Source organism: Mobula hypostoma, chromosome 19 (genome assembly GCF_963921235.1).
Source record: "Mobula hypostoma chromosome 19, sMobHyp1.1, whole genome shotgun sequence".
Classification (NCBI taxonomy): domain Eukaryota; kingdom Metazoa; phylum Chordata; class Chondrichthyes; order Myliobatiformes; family Myliobatidae; genus Mobula; species Mobula hypostoma.
The window spans coordinates 51,633,201-51,653,770 of record NC_086115.1 but is presented as its reverse complement, the minus strand read 5'-3'; the positions used below and the strand labels follow the sequence as shown (position 1 = coordinate 51,653,770).

At 41.6% G+C, this 20,570-nt stretch overlaps 2 long non-coding RNA genes across 3 annotated transcripts in view; both read left to right on the top strand.

Annotated features, from left to right (window-relative positions):
* Window positions 1-8,381, top strand: part of LOC134359036 (uncharacterized) — a 162,700-nt gene extending 154,319 nt beyond the window's left edge. Inside the window, exons 5-6 of the long non-coding RNA XR_010021005.1 lie at window positions 4,610-4,794; window positions 7,359-8,381. This is a non-coding gene — a long non-coding RNA (uncharacterized LOC134359036). The remainder of the gene's footprint in view (window positions 1-4,609; window positions 4,795-7,358) is intronic.
* A 138-nt stretch (window positions 8,382-8,519) lies between these two features.
* LOC134359037 (uncharacterized) overlaps window positions 8,520-20,570 on the top strand; it is a 67,883-nt gene continuing 55,832 nt past the window's right edge. For both annotated transcript variants that reach the window (XR_010021007.1, XR_010021006.1), the window contains exons 1-2: window positions 8,520-8,994; window positions 10,188-10,289. This is a non-coding gene — a long non-coding RNA (uncharacterized LOC134359037). The remainder of the gene's footprint in view (window positions 8,995-10,187; window positions 10,290-20,570) is intronic.

Here is a 20,570-nt window from a genome sequence, read left to right as displayed (position 1 = left end):
GTGTTGCAAGTGGCTCCAGGTTTTAGCTTCAGATTTCCATCAAACTTTGGATTTTCATTCACTGTGCCTTATTTTAACATGGGATAGCTATACACATTAGCAACTAGATGGAATTTGCATGCGCACATGCATGTGCCCATACACACCAACCTCCCACACACTTGCACGCTTGTTCAGGCACATGCACACTCTGGCCACACTTGGATCCCCCAGCTCCAGCCACATCCTGCCTCATGTCCCCAGTCTACACCTTTGGACAAACTCCCAGCTCATGATCCCAACACCCAGCTCCAGTCACATCATAGAAAACATGGAAAATAGGTGCAGGAGTAGGCCATTCGGCCCTTCGAGCCTGCACCGCCATTCAGTACGATCATGGCTGATCATTCAACTCACAACCCTGTACCTGCCTTCCCTCCATACCCCCTGATCCCTTTAGCCACAAGGGCCTTATCTAACTCCCTCTTAAATATAGCCAATGAACTGGCCTCAACTGTTTTCCTGTGGCAGAGAATTCCACAAATTCACCACTCTCTGTGTGAAGAAGTTTTTCCTGATCTCAGTCCTAAAAGGCTTCCCCTTTATCCTCAAACTGTGACCCCTCGTTCTGGACTTCCCTAACATCGGGAACAATCTTCCTACATCTAGCCTGTCCAATCCTTTTAGAATTTTATACGTCTCAATAAGATCCCCCCTCAATCTTCTAAATTCCAGAGAGTATAAGTCTAGCCGATCCAGTCTTTCATCATATGAAAGTCCTGCCATCCCAGGAATCAATCTGGTGAACCTTCTTTGTACTCCCTCTATGTCAAGAATGTCTTTCCTCAGATTAGGGGACAAAAACTGCACATAATACTCCAGGTGTGGTCTCTCCAAGGCCTTGTACAACTGCAGTAGTACCTCCCTGCTCCTGCACTCGAATCCTCTTGCTATGAATGCCAGCATACCATTTGCCTTTTTCACTGCCTGCTGTACCTGCATGCCCACTTTCAATGACTGGTGTACAATGACACCCAGGTCTCGTTGCACCTCCTCTTTTCCTAATCAGCCACCATTCAGATAATAATCTGTTTTCCTGTTCTTGCCACCAAAGTGGATAACCTCACATTTATCCACATTAAATTGCATCTGCCATGAATTTGCCCACTCACCTAACCTATCCAGGTCACCCTGCATCCTCTTAGCATCCTCCTCACAGCTAACACTGCCACCCAGCTTTGTGTCATCTGCAAACTTGGAGATGCTGCATTTAATTCCCTCGTCTAAGTCATTAATATATATTGTAAACAACTGGGGTCCCAGCACTGAGCCTTGCGGTACCCCACTAGTCACTGCCTGCCATTCTGAAAAGGTCCCGTTTATTACTACTCTTTGCTTCCTGTCTGCCAACCAATTCTCGATCCACATCAATACCATACCCCCAATACCGTGTGCTTTAAGTTTGCACACTAATCTCCTGTGTGGGACCTTGTCAAAAGCCTTTTGAAAATCCAAATATACCACATCCACTGGTTCTCCCCCATCCACACTACTTGTTACATCCTCAAAAAATTCTATGACATTTGTCAGACATGATTTTCCTTTCACAAGTCCATGCTGACTTCGTCTGATGATTTCACCGCTTTCCAAATGTGCTGTTATCACATCTTTGATAACTGACTCTAGCATTTTCCCCACCACCGATGTCAGGCTTACCAGTCTATAATTCCCCGGTTTCTCTCTCCTTCCTTTTTCAAAAAGTGGGATTACATTAGCCACCCTCCAATCCTCAGGAACTAATCCAGGATCTAAAGAGTTTTGAAAAATGATCACTAATGCATCCACTATTTCTTGTGCTACTTCCTTAAGCACTCTGGGATGCAGACCATCTGGCCCTGGGGATTTATCTGCCTTCAATCCCTTCAATTTACCTAACACCACTTCCCTACTAACATGTATTTCCCTCAGTTCCTCCATCCCACTGGACCCTTGGTCCCCTACTATTTCCGGAAGATTATTTATGTCCTCCTTAGTGAAGACAGAACCAAAGTAGTTATTCAATTGGTCTGCCATGTGCTTGTTCCCCATGATCAATTCACCTGTTTCTGACTGTAAGGGACCTACATTTGTCTTAACCAATCTTTTTCTTTTCACATATCTGTAAAAGCTTTTACAGTCAGTTTTTATGTTCCCTGCCAGCTTTCTCTCATAATCTTTTTTCCCTTTCCTAATTAAGCCCTTTGTCCTCCTCTGCTGGACTCTGAATTTCTCCCAGTCCTCAGGTGTGCTGTTTTTTCTGGCTAATTTGTGTGTTTCTTCTTTGGAATTGATACTATCCTTAATTTCCCTTGTCAGCCATGGGTGCACTACCTTCCCTGGTTTATTCTTTTGCCAAACTGGGATGAACAATTGTTGCAGTTCATCCATGTGATCTTTAAATGCTTGCCATTGCATATCCACCGTCAACCCTTTAAGTATCATTTGCCAGTCTATCTTAGCTAATTCACATCTCATACTTTCAAAGTTACCCTTCTTTAAGTTCAGAATCTTTGTTACTGAATTAACTATGTCACTCTCCATCTTAATGAAGAATTCCACCATATTATGGTCACTCTTACCCAAGGGGCATCGCACAACGAGATTGCTAATTAACCCTTCCTCATTGCTCAATACCCAGTCTAGAATGGCCTGCTCTCTAGTTGGTTCCTCGACATGTTGGTTCAGAGAACTATCCCGCATACATTCCAAGAAATCTCTTCCTCAGCCCCTTACCAATTTGGTTCACCCAATGTATATGTAGATAGAAGTCACCCATTTTAACTGCTGTTCCTTTACTGCACGCATTTCTGATTTCCAGTTTAATGCCATCCCCAACCTCACTACCCATGTCCCCAGTCTACATCATACTCCCAACTCATGATCCCAGCAACCAGCTTCAGCTACACCCCTGACTCATGTTCCTGATCCCAGCACCAACTCTTTTTTAAAAATCTTTTTATTGATTTTCAAGTTCAAAAACATAGTAGCAATAGTAATACAAAGAGATTGGAATTACATTATTGATAGTAGACATATGCAAGTAAGACAATAGATAATACAAGTATACTAGACACCCCAAACTCTCGATATAGTTAATCATGATAAAAGGAAAAATAAACAAAATCACAAGAAAGAAAAACCCCCAAAGTAACAAAAAAACTAAGAAAAAAAATTAAACTAAACTGAACCAAAAACTGATCGAAACAAAACAAAACAAGGCTGGGCTAATATATTACATTGAATACAATCATTAATGTTGTCAACTCCGCTCCTCTATCCATATATTCTAGGTTAATAAAAAGGATTTGGAAAAGGTCAAGCTACATCAAATGAAAGTGTTGAATAAATGGCTTCCAGATCTCTTCAAATTTAACTGAAGGATCAAAAATGACACTTCTAATTTTTTCTAAATTTAGACATGATATGGTTTGGGAAAACCATTGAAATGTAGTAGTGGGATTGGTCTCTTTCCAATTCACTAAGATGGATTTTCTAGCCATTAATGTAACAAATGCAATCATCTGACAGGCTGAAGAGGATAAAGAGCTCTGATCCATCATTGGTAATCTGAAAATTGCAGTAGCAGGGTGAGGTTGTAAATCAATGTGCAAAACTGTTGAAGTAATATTAAAAATATCTTCCAAAATTTTTCCAAAAGAGGGCAAGACCAGAACATATGAGTCCAAAAAGCTATCTCAGAGTGACATCTGTCACAAACAGGATTTATATGGGAGTGAAAACGAGCTAGTTTATCTTTAGACATGTGAGCCCTATGTACCACGTTAAATTGTATCAACATATGTTTAGCACACATAGAGGAAGAGCTAACTAATTGAAAAATTTTCTCCCATTTCTCTATAGGTAAGTGAAGTTGAAGTTCCCTTTCCCATTCATTTTTAATTTTATCCGATATACCTGGCTGTATTTTCATAATTATATCATAAATAGTTGTTATTAAACGCTTCTGATAAGGATTTAAACCTAAAATGTTTTCTGTGATATCAGTTGAGTATGAAGTCGGAAAGGTAGGTACAACGCCAACTCTTGAACAAAAGGGGATAACTACACTCACTTGCCCGTCCATTGAGACATTCCCACATCCAATAATCTCACTTAAAGGACTCTTTATCTTGTTATTCTATGTTCTCATTATTTATTGCTATTTATTTATATTTGCATTCACATAGTTTGTTGTCTTCTGCACTCTTCTTGATCTTACATTAGTCCTGTTATAGTTGTTATTCCATGGATTTGCTGAGTATGCCCGCAGGAAAATGAATCTCGGGGTTGTATGTGGTGACATATACGTAGGTACTCTGATAATAAAAATTACTTTTGAACTTCTTTTAAACTCTATGTCTATTCCATGCAGAAAGCGCCTGACTTCAAAGCAGGAATTCCCCACCTTCCATATGCCATGAACCAATATCATTAAGCAAGCAGTCTATGGACCCCAGGTTGGGAAACAATGTGTCAGCTTCACCAATGTTTCATCTTTAAATGCTGCATCACTGAGGCATTTGAGTGGTAACTATAAAGGGCTTACCCTTTTCACGGTGGTAGGACTCTAGACTCTGGTCTTTCCCTACAGAACCTGTGCAATGCCTCCACTAAGCTTCAGTGCATCGCCATGCAAATCAGAATGCGCCAATCAGCATCGTTTGCATGCGCCATCTCCTCAGGCTGGTGGGCCAAAGAGATTTGGACAGGACTAAGTGCTCCTTACACCGAAATAAGAAGAAGAGAGAAATCTGGACGTGTGAGAGGTAATGAGCGGTAAGTAGATAAATGGAGAGTATGGTGGCTGGCAGCGTAGGGGAATTAGGAAGGGAAAGTAGAGTAATGATGGAAGTGGGGGGACACAAGCAGTGTTGGGGATGGGGAAGGATGGTCAGGTGGTTTTGGAAGATTGAGGAAGGGGTGGAAGCAGACCCTTAGGTTTAAGATGAGAGGGGAAGGGTTTAAAGGGAATCTGAGGGGCAAAGTTTTTCCCACACAAAGTACGGAATGAACTGCCTGAGAAAGAGACTGAGGCAGCTATGATTACAACATTAAAAAAAAACCTTTGTAGATGTTCAGAAATATAAAAGAGTTTAGAACAGGGGTGCCAACCTGGGCTACATGAACCCCTCCGTTAATCGTAAAGGTCCATGACATAAAACAGATTGGGAACCCCTGTTTTAGAGTGATATTAACCAAAGCAGCCAAATAGGACCAGCTGAGGAAGGTACCTTGGTCGGCCTGGGCAGTTTGTGTCAAAAGACCTGTAACAAGGACTCCATGACTCTTAGAATAATACCATCAATCCCATTCTCCCACCTATTTCCTGTAACCCAATGGTTCCCAACCTTTTTATATGCCATGGACCAGTACCATTAAGCAAGGGGTCCATGGACCCCAGGTTGGGAACCCCTGCTGTAACCTATTCTCTCTTACATGAACATCCACACCTCACTGAGTATCTCATCACTCAGCTGCACCAGGGATTACTTATACTAGCCAGTTAATCTGTCAGAACAGATTTGGAATATGGGAGGCAACCAGTGGAAGCCCAGATGGATCTAGGGGGAAAGTGCAAACTCTACACAGAAGGCATTGGAAACCAGGATTAAACTCAGCCTCTTATAGCTTCAGCTTTCTATTACCAGAACATCAGTTTTGATACTAATCTCCTGACAACAGATGAAATAGGTTCAGGAGCAAATTTTAAGAAATGTATTTCACAGTAAACAGACCATTGACACTCGCATGCACATTATTAACAGCAAGAAAACATAAAATGGAGTCCAGAGAAATTGGCTCTCCATGGTAGTTAGCTCTTTCACCCTCTTCTTGTGGGCACAGAGGAGTCTTTCTCCAGCTTTGAATCTCCACCTATCACCCCCTACTATCTTGATGAATCACAGGCCACCACCAGGCACCCGGTTCTCCCAATCTCCAAACACAGGTATCCTATGTTTCTCAGTTGGTCTGCACTCCCCAATCCTCTCTGTGTCTCTGGGGTGATTAAGAAAGCTTTGCACATTGACCGTCATATATCAAAGTACTGAGCACAGGAGATGGAATGTTACGTTGACGCTGTATAAGATGTTGGTGAGGCCTAATTTGGAGTATTGTGTGTAATTTTGGTCACCTATCTAGAGGAAAGATGTAAATAACATTGAAAAAGCACAGAGATTTCCAAGGATGTTGCTGGGACTCACGAGCCTGAGTTGTAAGGAAAGATTGAATTGGTTAGAACTTTTTTCCCTAGAAAGTAGAAAATTGAGGGGATATTCGATAGAGGTATACAAAATTATGAGGGGCATAGATAGGGCAAATGCAAACAGACTTTTTCCATTGAGGTTGGATGAGACTAGAACTAGAAGTCATGGGTTAAGGGTGAAATGTGAAATGTTTAAGGGAAACATGAAGGGAAACTTTTTCACTCAGAGGGTTGTGATGGAGTAGAATGAGCTGCCAGCGCAAGTGGTGGATACGATTTTGATTTCAACATTCAAGAGAAGTTTTGATAAGTACATGGGTATGGAGGGCTATGGTCTGGGTGCAAGTCGAAGGGACTAGGCAGTTTAAATGGTTCAGCACAGACTAGATGGGCTGAAGGGCCTGTTTTTGTGCTGTAGTTTTCTATGTCTCTATGACACTATCAATAGCTATATAAACATTGAATGTTCAGAGGCAATGCTAAGACCAAAAAGTACTGAATAAAAGTTAGAGCCTTCTGTTTCCATTTAAGGTCTGTGTTAGGTCTCATCTCGAGCCTGGACATTTGAATGCAACATCTGGTTGGCACAACTGTGCATCAACTAGACTTTTGGTTTTTACCCCTCTACTGGAAATGACAAGTTGAGGCCTTTCAATTACATCGATTCTACTCCCAAAAAGTACCTCACAATTCTCCAGTTGGGGGAGAAAAAGGGTTGATTGTGGCTGATGACAGAGCTTGTGGTTTTTTCTGCAGGGGGATGGGACTGAGAGACCACCAGTGAGTGATACAGGTGGGGGAAGAAAGGGACAGCAGCCTCAGTGATTGGGATTAGAACCAGCTTTTTGAATATGAGCAGTAAGAAGTGGGAATTGCTATGACAAGTGGTTTCAGCAGTGTAGATTGCGGGCTGCCGGATTTGTTGGGAGGTGAAGGGTGGCTAGCTGAGGACCCAAGGTCTGTGTGGGATGGTGGTGGGGGAGGAGGAGGGGTAAATTGATTTCCTAGTAAATATCCTAGTAAATAAAGATAGAAGGAGATGAGTTATACAGCTGTCGTTACATGCGCGTGCAGTTCAATTCTGAGTGAAAATGCAGAAAGTTTGAAGTTAATAACTCATCTCCTTCTACCTCAGGCCACAAACTTATCAATCACCCCTGCTGTGGACCACTTCTGGAGGTCCAGGACGCCGACTTCTACAAAGAAGGAATCTGTATGCTCCATGACTGCTGGACTAAGTGTGTAAATGTAGGAAAAATAAATGTGCCAGGTTTTCTAAAATTGACTCCTTCTACCTTAGGCCACGGACTTATCAATCACCCCTTGTATGTCTACATAATTAACTCGAGGTCTGACTTTTTTAAAACTTTCGGGGATAAAGTATGAAAAATAATGGCCCTCAATTCATAATGCGAAATTGAATTTCTCAGCAACAGTATTCATAACTAATTTTACATGTTGTGGAATATAGAAAGTCTGAGAGAAGTTTAAAATTGATTTTTGATATTCCATGTTACAAACCCATTTGATAAGGTGGATTAGGGTGGACTTGAGAGATACATAGTATACTAGATTACATGGTTGATAAATTGGAGGTTAGAAGGTTTTTCTTTCTTGCGGAGAAGCAGTGTAGTAAGTTGAATCACGGGTTGTGTGATTTGCCAGAACACACGACTGTTTGAAAGAGGGAGGCTGGTATTGTGAAACATATTATGCTATGGCTGTTCTCCTGGAATTTGTGTGATCATCAGTGTTTTTTTTCCAGATTAGCTTTGGTGTTTCTTTGAGGCGTGAATTGGAATGGGGTGCAGGGTGTGAGGGCTGATGGTGGAGTAAGGCGTGGGCAATTTAGTGCATTGGCAACGGATTCCTATCAGTGATGTTCTCCAGCATTTACACATCAATAGCTACAGCATATTTTTAGCCATAATGCTGAGATCATTGCAAAGTTCTTTTGCAATTAAATAACATTACAACCACAATTTCAATAAATGAACATTTGGTACTTCTTGGGATATCTTCTTTTACTTAATGTTTTTCAAACATTGGCTGCAGTCCTGCAAAAGACTTTGGCTAAAATAAAACAGTCCTTTGTTATCTTAAGAGTGTTGTTAAAATATCCAACTATAGCAACCAGAGTCTGGGAATCATTCCTCATGTCATGACACAGCAAATGTTTCCAGCTGATCGTACAGGTGGACATTAAAATCATCCCACTGGAAGTTTCAGTTCACTGACACCTTGGCATTGAAGATAAAAGAGACAATAGTGAATTTCTTTTGACAAGTAAATTATTCTTCCATAAATTGTTCTAAATTTAAAAGTAGTGCAACACAATTTATGCAGGACAGTATACCACAATAGAATGACAGAATACTTGCATGGAACTTTGCAAAGGTTATTCATTTATTAGGTTGGTTTTACAACCATGTAAAGGAAGTAGTTCCTGGACTTATGGGGATTGCTGTAGCTGTGAGAGGTACTAAATTCTAATGAATTCTAGTTTGGATTCCACCTTATGCCCAGCATTACAGCCCAAAGGAACTTCCATTTGCCGACCGCATTTTTTCATGAAATCTTGGTCTGGATCTTCCTGGACCCGAGCAACCATTCAATTTCTACCTGACCTTCCCATGGATGCATTGCTGAGATCCCTCAATATTAAACTGGAGAATTGCCATTCTAATGCTGTGCCAATCAGAGCTGATAAAGGACTGAATGTAACATACACAGCAGTGAAGACTTTAGTCTTCTGGATTAAGAAGTAAAGAGTAAGTAATTTCATTTTAAATTACTTTAATTTGTGAATTATTTCTGGATGGTTCACCTAACCTTATTTTCTGTTTTTAAAAGAAATATCAAAATTTTCAACGGTGTGACCTCTGAATCATGCCACCTGGGGCCCAGTCACTTCTGAAACTTTGCTATCAGACAAAGATGAAGAGGTGGCACGGTAGTGTAGTGGTTAGCACATCGGTTTACAGTACTGGCAATCGGGGTTCAATTCCCGCTGCTGCCTGTAAGGAGTTTGTGTGTTCTCCCCATGACCACGTATGTTTCCTCTGTGTGCTCCGGTTTCCTCCCACCGCCCACCGTCGTTGTAAATTGTCCTGTGATTAAACTCAGATCTGGAAGTTCTGGAAGGTCCTACTCAGCAGTGTAAATAATAAATAAAGAAAGACCACAGTATGGAGGCTAAAACAATACTCTTACTATACTGGGAGGGCAGTTGGAAACTACGTGGCCGGCAGGGTCTGGCATGATCCAGCCCAGTATAAACGTGGTCCCATTGTCTAGTCAATACTTAGCTGCTGAGTTGGCCATAAGGACATGGCAATAAGAACTACTGCCCCTGAGCAGAGCAGACTAAATCCTGCTCTCCATCATGAATGCTGACTTGCTGGGTTCCTCCAGCATTTTGGTGTGTGTTGCTCGAGATTTCCAGGATCTGCTGTATCTCTTCTGTCACTTGTTTTGGCTTGGTAATGATCATTAGCTATCAGAAAAAGCATACCAGATGTCCTATTGTCATTAGCAGAATTCCTCTTTGAGCAAAATATGAAAAGATTAAATTAAACAACTGTTCTTCTGATATTCAGAAGAATTCAAGTACATCCATACGGTAATCACTATGGATGCAAAATTAAAATACATGGATATAGGAAAGAGGTGAAAATTTGACCAGCTTTATTAAGTATTTTAAAGAAATGCTTAATTATTGGGAGAGGAATTCTTAACAGTTCAGACAGCCTGCTATTGTTAGGACAGAAGGCTCTAGTGACGGGGATAAATTACCCAAGTTACTCAAAATGACAGGGCTGTGTAAATTGTAGTAACATCACAGGCAGTTTTCATTATAGATGGATGATTATCTAAGACTTAGCAATCTTTGTGATGAGAAATATGAGTGCTGGGGAATGGAGCAATTTCCTGCCTTTAACACTCTGTCTTATCACTCCCACAGCTGGGACATGACAACAAGTTACGCTTACAAAGCATCTGCCATGTGTGAAAGCATCTCGAAACACCTTACTGCAGGCACAAAGCGCGACGAAGGATCAGTGAGGTAACGGTCAAAGGGACAGATACAGTAAGATAAACAATCTGGGGTGAGCTGTGGTGTAGAATTCCAGCATACAGGGATGATCACCCAGCAAAGGAAAGAGTCGGATTTTGAGTAGTGACAAGCCGAGGGTGTGAACTCTGACTGAAGTTTCCGAGCACAGCATTACATGCACTACCTGGTCTTCCTCAACTTCTCCTTTCAGATGCTGTTGCATTGTAATAACACAAGCTCAACAGTAATGAAGGATTAATTAAATCCTTAATTTAATTAAGGATTAATTAGATGACTGGCACTGCAAATGTGAGACTGCCATTTCTATTACTGTACTCTTGTTGGTAGAAGAGACAACTTCCCTCTCTCATCCTGTGATAGATGGGCAATGAGTTCTACTGGGTATCTCCACCCCACTAATCAACTCCTGGGCACTATGTTAACGTTGTGTGAAACCTTTTTTCCTTGAATGTTTATTTTTAAAATGGTATGCTGCATTCCAGATGGTTAGTTTGAAAACTGATAAAATGTTAAGTTTTGGTTCAGTTTACAGAGGGTTTTCCATAGGGATCTCCTCAACGTCAAAGTGCATCATCTTCTTAAAATAGCTGCACAGAGAATATAAGAATTAAGTTAGGCCATATCTGGGGTATTGTGTGTAGTTCTGTTCACCCCATTACAGGAAGGATGTGGAGGCTTTGGAAAGGGTGCAGAGGAGGTTGACCAGGATGCTGCCTAGATTAGAGGGTACGAGCTATAAGGACAGACTTGGGTAGTTTTCCCTGGAGGCAAGACCAAAAGAGAAGGTCTTGAACTAAACTGAAGAGAAGCATTGATAATGTAGGCAGTGAAAAACTTTTTCCCAGAGTAGAAATGTCAAGTACGTGCACTGAAGGTGTGAGAGGGGAAGTTTAAAGGAGATATACAGTGTAAGTTCTTTTTTATACAGTGAGTGGTAAATGCTTGGATTGGACTGTTGAGTTTGGTGGTGGAAGCAGATATAATAGCAGGGCTTAGGAGGTTGTTAGATCAACATAAGAATATGCAGAGAATGGAGGGGTATTTAAATGCCGAGCCAGACTGAAACAGTCAGAGGAGAGGGGCGGGCCGGTGTCAGCCTGCTGCTCTGAAAGATTTACTGTCTCTGCATTGAACTGAGGCTGTGGCCTACAACTAACAGGCTCCTGGACTGGCTGCTGGCTTCGTGTCTATGACACACTTTCCTGAACTCCAGTTCTAAATGTTACTTGCTTACTCTTGTTGGTAGCACAATTTATTTATTTGTTCTGCACACTGGGTGGTCTTTTTTATGGGTTCTATTGGGGTTTTTGCTTTGTGGCTGCCTGTAAGTCGAATTTCAAGGTTGTATATAGTATACATACTTTGATAATAAATGTACAAATAGCAGAGATTTATTTTAATTCAGCATTGTGTTTGGTGCAAACATTGTGGTTCGTGTGCTACACTGTTCTATGTTCTATGTCACTTCTTGTCCGAACGAAGAAATGTAAAATGGGAAAGATAAGAGAATAAACAGAAAGAAACATAGCTAGCAGCTCACCTCTAAGTTTTAAGTTTTACAAAATGCGAGCGAGTGCACGAATAACCAATAACTAGGATTCAAAGCCCTCAATGTTTGGGATCTGAAGTGAATTCTCAGCCAGCAGCCCACATCTAGGGGGACTTAATAGAGATATTTAAAATTATGAGAGGGATAGATAGAGTTGTACATGGATAGGCTTTTTCCATTGAGAGTAGGAGAGATTCAAACAAGAGGACATGAGTTGAGAGTTAGGGGGAAAAAGTTTAGGGGTAACATGAGGGGGAACTTCTTTACTCAGAGAGTGGTAGCTGTGTGGAACGAGCTTCCAGCAGAAGTGGTTGAGGCAGGTTTGATGTTGTCATTTAAAGTTAAATTGGTTAGCTAGATGGACAGGAAAGGAATGGAGGATTATGGGCTGAGTGCAGGTCGGTGGGACTAGGTGAGAGTAAGCTTTTGGCATGGACTAGAAGGGTCGAGATGGCCTGTTTCTGTGCTGTAATTGTTATATGGTTATATGATGCCTGCACACCTTACACCAAAGTTACTATGGCACAGTTACATTGTTCACTGTTGCCATGTATCAAGAAAATATAAGGCCAGAGGGCACTTTCCGCTGTAGAAAATAATCTCTGTTGCAGCCATGAGGATCAAAGCACTCTGACATACTTTATTATTTGGGGCACAACAAAAGGAGATCTTAAAAGACAAGGATAAATCAACTAATTGTAGCTGGACATGAGTCCTCATAGAAATTGTTTATTAGTGACCAAGAAGCTCGAGTTTCTGAAGACAGAGATAGTAACAGGCTAATCAGAGCAAATACCCTTATTAATCTGCTATGGCATTCCTAAGTGCACATGGAAATTAAATCTTATGAAGCACTTGGAGAAAACAAGCCTTAACAGGATTTAGTAGGTGTATAGTAACCTCAACAGATACAGTTCATCTTGACATACTGTACATCATTTATAATGGCTCTCAGCTGAACTTGCTCATGAACATCAAGTTTCTGATTGTCACAGTGACAATGCAGGCTCGAGTTTGCCTCTGGCAAATGTTCACATTTAGATTATATATATATAAATCTTGCGCAGTTTGCAGAAGGTTTTTTTTTAAATAAGTGCTTGACTTCTCCACCTGATACACTGAGCAGACCTCCAAGATTGGATCCAGGTAGATAGGAAGTCCAGTGGGAATATGGACAGTTAGCTTTAATGAAAGCTGTTGTGAGTTAAGTTAGGCCTGCCCAATTATCTATCAATAATAATTATCCACTGGCGATTTCTTCCTGAAGAATATGTTCTCAGTGTAGGAGGAAACTCGATTATGCCAGCAGTACAAAAACAGGATAGAATGATCCATTGTATACTAAATCCCTGATATAAATTAATGCCATCAAATAAATTAGAAATGAAACTGTCCTCTATAATTTCTTTGACATTGTTAAAGGGCTAGTTTAAACTCGTTTCTTGATATCACACTGGCTGTACTACAGCCAAGACAAAACTTTTCTCCTTTTCAAGCTTCAGATACTGCCTCTGAAGTTGCGGTGAAGTTAAAAGATGAAAATCTACTCAAGAGTTTCTGCAGATGCTGGAAATCCAAAGTGGCGCACACAAAATGCTGGAGGAACTCAGCGGGTCAGGCAGCATCCATGGAAATGAATGAACAGTCAATGTTTTGAGCCTTGACCCTTCACCGGGGCTGGAAAAGAAGGGGGAAGTATCCAGAGTAAGAAGGTCGGGGGAGTGGAAGGAGTACAAGCTCGAAGGTGATATATGAAACCAGGTGGATAGAGGAGGGGAGATGAAATAAGAAGCTGGGAGTTGATAGGTGGAAAAGGCAAAGGGCCAAAGAAGGAATCTGATAGGGGAGAAGAGTGGCCATGGGAGAAAGGGAAGGAAGAGGGGCACCAGGGGGAGGTGATAGGCAGGTGTGGAGAAGAGAAGAGGTAAGAGCGGAGCAGACAGGGGAATGGAAGAAGAGGGAAAAACTACCGGAAGTTAGAGAAATCAATGTTCATGGATCAGGCTGAAGGCTACCCCGGCAAAATGTGAGGTGTTGCTCCTCCAACCTGAGAGTGGTCTAATCTTCAGGAATTAAATTGAGTCACAATTCATTATTTCCAAAAGCATTATATCTATTATTTAAATGCTTTAGAACCAGCTAGCAGTCTCTGTCAGTAGCATGAAACTTCAAAACTGGTATTTTGCAGCTGTTGCTAAAAAACTGACTGGATTAATGGTAAAATAAATAGTTGTAATGTTCATTAAAGGCTGAGGCTGTTTTGTGGAGAGCCTTGCATTGCTTTGATTGCTGTGCTCTATATTTACATAAAAGTCTGCTGATTTAATCTGAATGATAACCTGCTGATGGAGAAAGACTCACCAGGGTTCAAACTGAGTCTGTCTGACTTTCAGCACTGTAACATTATATCGGCCACATCCACTGACATTACTGGCTGTCATCGCTCCCACCCTGTCAGACTCTGTAAAACTAGCCTCCGGTATGTTGTACTCCAAGTTTGAGGGTAGAATTTGGGTTACTCCAGAACATTGTAAGACCTGAGCCGTGCTAGTCCGTGATGTCAATGAGCTTTTTGAGTGCTGTCCACATTACTGAAGAATTTTAAAAGTAGGCTTGGTGGGGACATCCGATGGCAGAGTGAACACTGGGGGTGTGTTGGTGCACCTCAAATGCATTTGCAAAATCAAATGTATTCACTGGTTATGTCTGCTCTAGTTATGGGTATCATGGTGGTACAACTAGCCGAAGCCTCTACCTCACAGTACCAGAGACCAGGGTTCAGTCCTTGCCTTGGGTCTCATTAGTGTGGAGTTTTCATGGTCTCTCTGAGGCCATGAGGCATTTTTTAGCCTGCTGAGCTTTCATTTTTTTATTTACTGAGATACTGTGCAGAATAGGCCCCTCTGGCCCTTCGAGCTGCACTGCCCCGTAATCCCCAGATTTAACCCTAGCCATATTATAGGGCAATTTTCAATAACCAATTAACTTACCAATTGGTTTGTCTTTGGATGGTGGGAGAAAACGGGAGCACCTGGAGGGCACTTTGCAGTCACGGGGAGGATGTACAAACTCCTTACAGGCAGCAGCGGGAATTGAACCCGGGTCGCTGGTTCTGCTAACCACTACGCTACCGTGCTGCCCTACACCCCAACGATGTGCATGTTGGTGTGTTAATTGGCTGCTGCGAATTTCCCCTAGTGAGTGGGTGAGTGGTGGAACCTAGACTGAGTTGATGAAAATGTAAGCACAATAAAAATGAGATTAATCTTGGCTTAGTGTAAATGGGTGGTTGATGATCAGAAAGTTCTCCATGGGCCAAATGGCTTGTTTCCACGCATGTGTCTCTATGCCTCTAAACTCTCCTGTACTATTTTCAGCAACATACACATGTCAACTGTTGCCTGGAAGTTTAAATCCATAATGCTATTTATTTCAGTGTAATAAAACTGAATATTGCTTTGTTTTCTCCTCCCCAGAGTGAAACACAAGGGCAGCACAATAGCATAGTGATTAGCACAATGCCTTACAATACTAGTGATCGGAGTTTGTATGTCCTCTCCGTGACTGCGTGGGTTTCCTCTGGGTTCTCCCCTTTCCTCCCACAGTCCAAGGACATACCGGTTGGAAGGTCAATTGGTCATTGTAAGTTGTCGCATGATTAGGTTAGGATTAAATCGAGGGGATTGCTGAGCAGCACAGCTTGAAGAGCCAGGAAATAAATAATATCTCTGTAAATAAAAAAATACGTATGATTATTCTGAGCCGATTACTGTCACACCATACATTTGTCCTGGCACAATTCACTTGTATGCTCTGCAGTGGATTCTGTGTGAACCAGGATCAGTTAATCCACAAATGTCTGTGGATGGTTATTCCCCAAAAAATATGGCCTTCCCAGTGCTGTACGTAGCAGAGTTACTTACCTCCATCCTCTGACCTTCCCTGTGGGTCAGTACAGACGTGGTTCCATCCAACACTTCCCCTCCCCTACATCCATCAACATTACATAGCCTTCCTGCTTCACCCAAGATAGCCTCTCCTCAGTCCCTTCTCTGCTGCTCCTAATCTCAATATCCTTTCCAACTTCCATTCCTTCTGCATCAACTGGTCTCTATGTTACTAGTCCACATTGCAAAATGATCCATCCTCCCTATTCTGAGCTGGAGATCACAATCCACTTCCCCTCCCCCAGCGTCCCCCTTCCATTCCTATCCAATATGGAAGCTATGACTCATCACCCCTCACCCTCCATTCTACTGGAAGTCCATGATCAGTTGTCCCATTTCCCTCCATCCTATCTGGTGTTTCTGATTGGTCAGTTCCCTCTATTCATCTGAGAATTATCCATGCAAATACACCCCACCCTCACCCACTGCCTGACAGGATGTCTTCCTTCACCCCCACTCTCTCCACCATTCTTCACTTCTTCACTGTGCCTTCTGTGGAGAATTGGGCCAGTATGCAGGGCTGGTCTCTTCACCCTGAGCAGGACGCTTCTGGTCACAAATTCTCTAAACTCCCTACCGCACTCCCCAAGCAAGGTATTCTGGAGGTCACCCCACTATTGGGCCTGACCATCTCCCTAAACTACCATCCAAAATTCCAGGCTCCAATGGCTCTCCTTTCCTTCCCCATAGCTGTGGCACAAGCCAATTCAGTATCCAAGATAGACAGATCTATGGTGCTGAAAATATATTACACTATTTGTGATATGCGACTGACCAGTGAGTTCAGCTTTGAGAAAGAAAGAGCAGGTCACGCACTTTCATCCGCGAAATGAAGTACAATGGTTCTGAACCTTTCCAGAAGATTCTAGTAGGTGCACCTGGCCTTCCAGACTCCTCCTTTTACACATCAAGTTCAAAGGATATACCAGGATTATCACAACAAAAATGCATTTGGTATATTTAATAATGAGAACTGTCCCAAAATGCTTCAAGGTGAAGAAAAGGACACTATATAAAGAAGGAAGCATGAGAAGATTGGCCAGAAAAGTGTTTTTTAATCTAAGTGCTGAAGAAAAAACGGAAACAAGACCCAGGAGTTTAAAGAAGCACTAGATGTGGGGGAATCTAAAATGAATGCAGATTTTATTCATTTAGAGGATCAGGATAGCTTTGAGGAGATCACCTTTTACTGCCCAATCCTAATTGCCTTTGGGAAAATGTTGATGAGCGGCCTCTTCAACCATTACCTTCTGGTGATGATGATCTTGGGTGTGGATCTCCAGAGTTTAGACCAAAGACGATGAAGGATGGTATGTGACTCGGGGAGCTACACCGACCCTGTGCTCCTTGTCCTTCTTTGTGGCAGAATTGTGTGCTGATGAGGTGTTCATGGTATATGCTTTGCATTAGACTGCTGGGATTCATGTAGATGGTACACAATGTTGCCACAGATGCATTGTTGATGGTGAGTATGAATATTGAAGTGGGGCATTGGGGTGCAATTAAACGTGAACTTGGAATCACGTAGACAGTATTCGTTCATGTTCCTTATGGCTTGTGGATGGTGAAGTGAACTTGGGGAGTCAAGAGGTGTGTCACCAATCTGTGGTTCATCTAAACTACACTTCTCCCTGCCCTAGAAAGTATTTAATTTAATGTCCTTTTCTTTCTTTTTTTTTCTCAATTTTACTTACTTCTGCCCAGAATTCATATTTATACCTTGTAAACTGTTTCTTTTAATGAAGAATTCTGTGCAAGAGTAAGTTGCTGCTTACTGAGCTCCCTAAATCCTAGTTTATACCAGTACTAAAATATAAAATCAGGTTCAACAGATCCAGTGCTATTTTATAATAAAAAGTTATTATTCTCTTGGGGGTTTTGTGTTCCACTGATATAAGTGAGACAGGCTGTTCTGTGCATTTCTCCACGGCTTCACTTTTTAATGTTCAATCAGTAACATGTCACACCTGTACAGCAAGCTATCAAGAAAGCTTGTACAGCATTGGGGAAAATCAATAATAATTTAAAAAGAAAAGAAAGTTAATCAATAAATCAGATTGGCAGATATATTGCCAAATTCCAAGCAGGTTGGCTGATTGGCCTTTAATACATGATAAATGAATGTTTTATTGTATATTGGTTTTATGGAAGGAGGAGTAAGGTTCCTGCAAATTCATGAGTTGAATTTGCTACATTGCTGGACGCTGCCATATTTCAATGTGTTTGTGTTTCCTCATGGACTTTAAGTGATCTTCAAAGAATATTATTAATGTAATTTTTAAAAGTACACATAGATCTGCCGATTTCCATGAGTATATTTAATTGTAGTTTGTACCTAATAAGAAACAATGTTTGACTGAAAACTAACAGTGTTGTTTGTCCATCGTCGTTGATGAAGACCTCGACACCATTAGTCACTTTGAGACTGGATGTGGTGTGTCCGAAGATGACTGGTCAGGGCAATTCGGGCACGGAATGTCCTGGCACATGTTGGGCAGATATGTGTAGGCACTGCACTTGTTGCACTGGTGGCTCTGGACTCGCGCAGCTCGCGCTTATGTTGTGCTTCAGCAATGCGCCTTGATTGATAAGCTGACAGCCCTTGTGGATGAGGCTGCGCCAGGTAGGGCGGTTTTGTACCAGCATTTCCCAAGAGGTCGTGTCTATGTCAAATGACTTCAGGGAGGCCTTTAGTGTGTCTTTGTAACGTTTCTTCTGCCCTCCATGTGAGTGTCTTCCAGCAGAGAGTTCCCCAAAAAGGAGCTGCTTGGGTATGCGCTCGTCTGGCATGCGGATGGCGTGACCTGCCCACCGGGTCTGTGCTCTCATCAGCAGTGTGTGGACTGATGGTCGACTTGCTCTAAAGAGAACTTCAGTGTCTGGTACTTTATCTTGCCATCTGATGCCTAATATTCTGCGAAGACAAGTCATATGGAAATGGTTGAGCTGTCTTGCGTGCCTTTGATACACAGTCCACGTTTCACGGGCATACAGGACACAGTAACAGTGGCCTGAGTGACATTAGTCCTGATACAGGGTCACAACCCGATTCATCAACCATCCCTCTGCCTTCATAGATGCTGCCTGACCCACTGAATTCCTCCAGCACGTTTTTCTTTTGTAGTTTAGCTAAAGATCAGTGCGAATACACGGGAATGAGAATATTAATTTGCCTTGTCTAACATTTTTTTATTACCCATGAAGTATAGACTTCATATCAATCCCATGATTGGTCTATTGTGATTTATTTAAAAATTCCCTTTCATGATTTCACAATATTTATTTATTATTTGTTTTCTTATTGAGGTACAATGTGGAATAGGCCCTTCCAGTCCTTCAAGCTGCGCTGCCTGGCAACCCCCGATTTAACCCTAACCTAATTAAAGGACAATTGACAATGACCAATTAACCTACCAGCCGGGGTACCTTTGGACTGTGAGAGGAAACTGGAGTATCCGGAGGAAACCCACAGATTCCACAGAGTACAGACTCCTTAGAGAATGCCTGTATTGAACTCTGACCTCTGAACTCAGACACCCCTGAGATGTAATAGTGTCACACTAATCACTACACTACTGTGGGGCCTCAAATATGTTTGGCACATTTGATTTTCATTAACATATATGATGATAACTTAATTTTAACTGAAATATCGCTCCTTTCTTTCAGCAGAAAGTATCTTAGTATATATGAATATATTAGTTTTACTCCTCCTTTGATTTTGAGTGCAAAGCTTTGTAAATTGGAGGAATGTTCATCTATTAAAGATACACAGTATTTTGTTAAATAAATAAATAAGATAAAGATTACTTTCAGCTTAAGAAACTGTAGAATTGTTTGTATAATTGTCAAACACTGTAGTGACTATGGTACCATGTTTGTTAGGCTCCTATAATCCAGATTCCTCAGATAATCATCCATGATGTTTAAATCCTACTAAGTCAGAAGAAGAATTTAAAATTAGTTACACAAACCTGACTATCATCAATAATGCTGATGGTGAAACTGCCAGATTGTTGTGAGAGAACAAAACCTGCCTTCCCTTTCTGTTCTGGGCAGAATCAGAGCAGTGTTGGTTAACTCCAAGGTAACACCCAAAAGGTCCAGAATGGCAGTCAACTAAAATGAATTTCAGATGGGCAATCAATACTCGCCTTTCCAGGGATGCCAGCATCTCCTGAATAGCTAAAACAGAACATACATAACATGCCGCCACTCCCTGTAAGGAGTTTGTATGTTCTCCCTATGACCGCGCGAGTTTCCTCCGGGTGCTCTGGTTTCCTCCCACGTTCCAAAGACGCACTGGTTGGCTGGTTAGTTGGTCATTGTAAGTTGTCCCGTTATTAGGCTAGTGTTAAATCGGGGGACTGCTGGGTGGTGTGGATCCATGCTGCATCTCAACAAAATAATTTTTTAAATGAAAACTTCAAACTTTTTTTTGCTGATTTTCTTTCTTATGTGACATTGTGCATACTTGACACAACAGGGGTGCTTTATTGTCTGCATCCAAGTAACTAATGGTAGAAACAAAATAACAGAAGCAATGTAAGAAATTCTACAGACCTGCATTCACACTATTCCTCCAGGACAGATGGTGCTATAACAGTTTGACTCTATGCCTCTGCATTTTGTAACTGGTAAAGAGGGACTGGAATATTGTTTTGCAACCACTAGTTACATGTGCAATAGGTCTCCTTGATTTTCTGACATTCACAAATGCTGATATAGTTGACACCAAACCCTAATGTGCTCAGTCACCAAATACAGCTGTAC